The sequence below is a fragment of the Rhinatrema bivittatum genome, chromosome 1, assembly GCF_901001135.1.
Source record: "Rhinatrema bivittatum chromosome 1, aRhiBiv1.1, whole genome shotgun sequence".
In the NCBI taxonomy this organism is placed as follows: domain Eukaryota; kingdom Metazoa; phylum Chordata; class Amphibia; order Gymnophiona; family Rhinatrematidae; genus Rhinatrema; species Rhinatrema bivittatum.
This window is the reverse complement of record NC_042615.1, coordinates 403,992,447-403,994,895: the sequence shown is the minus strand read 5'-3', so window position 1 is coordinate 403,994,895 and position 2,449 is coordinate 403,992,447.

Sequence of the window (2,449 nt, the reverse complement as noted above, 5' to 3'; positions counted from 1 at the left end):
GACTCTGATCTGAACTCTGAGTACATGTTGCACTAGTGGAAGAACATAGTTGTCAGTATCCATATGCTCAGAGGTCAGAATTCAGTGTGGCAAGGAATGGTTTATCTGGCTAACTTATATTGGATATTCTGCGGCATGGACTGACTAAGCTGAACAATGCTGAAAATCTGCATTTATCTGGCTAATTAAACCAGATAAGTGGCTCCACCCTGGTAAGTGTGGTGAGATTTTTCAATCTTGCTATTTATCTAGCTGGGCACTAAATATCAGGCTCCCACTGTCCCCACAGGAGTTCAGCTTCCCACCAACTCTATTTGCAGTGCCTTTCCTGGTTTTCTGAAGCTGGTGCTGTAAGTAAAGGCAGTAGCAGGACTGCTGTGGGGACAGTGAGCATAAATGCACATGCTCCTTCAGTGTCTCCATGATAGATACTGTCAATTGTATTCTGCCATTGCCAGCTGCTGGATTTTGGCAACTGTATGTTTTTTGAAACCTGATGCACCAGATAAAATTGCATGGTAGGCTGGATATGACTCAGAGGCCATGGTTTGAAGATCTCTTTTAGGCATATCCCTTTCAAGGATGATCCTGGCACCTAGATGTGGAATAGATGAGCTTTGATTTCTTATCATCTCTACCCTTTCTTTGCTGGGCTGCTCTATATATTGCTGTGTGAGCTGTCAGGGTATCATAGTGTTGGAAGTGGTGCACCTTTATGAATAGGATAGTGTAGCCCCCTACTTCAGTGTATATGGCCAAATGGATGCAGGGAACGCAGTCAGTCCTGGAGCTAAGGCCCAGTTCACTGCCCCAAGGTAAAGGAGGAGGAAAGCCATGTCTCTCTCTCTCATGCTCATCTCCTTCACAGGTATACTCACTGTTAGCACCACACAGTCTCTGTATCCAGAGCCCAAGGACTCACATGGACACTTGTGAGGTGTCCCAAAACAAACTTTTACTAACCAAACCTTCAGAGTAAATCATAAAAATCATCTCATTTAATCCTCCAAATCAAATCCGCTGTGTTGTGGACTTGGACCCTTGGACTGAGATGGAGTTGATGTCTCCACCATCAGCTGGCAAATCTAGATGAGGAAGGAGCCCAACTGAAGCTTCACCTATATCAGCCCACCTTGCCCTTAAGTTGAGCCTTTGGGTGGCAGGGCTTAGGTGGGGTCCTCTGCTGAAGGGCTGAGGATCTATGGAGATGATCAAATTACAGGCTGAGATCCAGGTCAGGCAGAGTTCAGGCATAATCAAGAATCAGGCAGTGGTCAGAGGCAGACAGAGTTCAAGCAGAGGCCCAGAAGTAGGCCAATGTCAGAACCAGAGATCCGTCCAAGGAAAGGCTGGATGGACAGGCAGGGAGGCAAGGAACAGCACAAGCGGGCAGGCAAGGAAACAGAAAACACTGAAGAACTGAAGACTGGCCACACTGCAAAAGCAAAGACCATTGGAGCAGAGGACAAAGGAGACCAGGAACTGAAGAGATGAAGACCAGGATTGCAGGCAAGGAACTCACTCTACAAGCAACTCACTCTACAAGCTGATTCTACAAGCAACTCACTCTACAAGCTGACTCTACAACTAACTCACTCTACAAGCAACTCACTCTACAAACTGTAGTGGACCTATTGCCAAGGCATGGATTGCAACTCACTCTACAAGCAACTCACTCTACAAGCTGACTCTACAAGCAACTCACTCTACAAGCTGTAGTGGACCTATTGCCAAGGCATGGATTGCAGAGAGAAAGGCCCGTTTATGGGCCAAAAGCTGTGATGTCATCCATGAGCGCCATAGGGGAGTTCCTGCCACGGGCCATTTAAGTCAAGAGAAGTCGGGTGCACACATACCTAGGAGCAACACTGGAGGGAGATGGTAGCCTCCTGCCGCTTGTTGCATCAGGCCTGTCCGAGCGCAGCAGCCTACTGTGTCATGGCCTGGAGAACCCGGAGCATATTAAGAACTGGCAACTGAGGCTCAGGGCTGAAGGTGAGAGCGGTGGTTTGCAGGGCAGACCCACAGACCGCCAAACATAACACACTGGTGCATAAAGTCTTGCCACTCTGAGTGCCCCTCAGGGTGGCAAGACGCTAAGATACCCTTTACTTCCAGGTGGTGAAAGCCAGGTCCCTGGTGGAATTACTGGGTCTCCTTTCCTCTATCTCCAGGGGATCTCTCTGGTAGAGAGATCCAAAAGCAACAAACACTGTCCTCCTCAGCTCCTTCTCCTAGGTAGGAACGGTGGGAAAAAATTCCTCCCAAATGAAAGGAAGAAAAATCTCAAAATAGCACATTTCTTTAGAGCCAGGACGCTGCTGTCCATCCTTGTTTGGGTGGCAGAGAAACATTGCTCTTTCCTTGCCCTCTTCCAGGCAGAGGAAAGATCCCAGAAGCAGGAACAAAGTCTTTCCACAAAATAAAACCCCCAAACAATCTTTCTCTT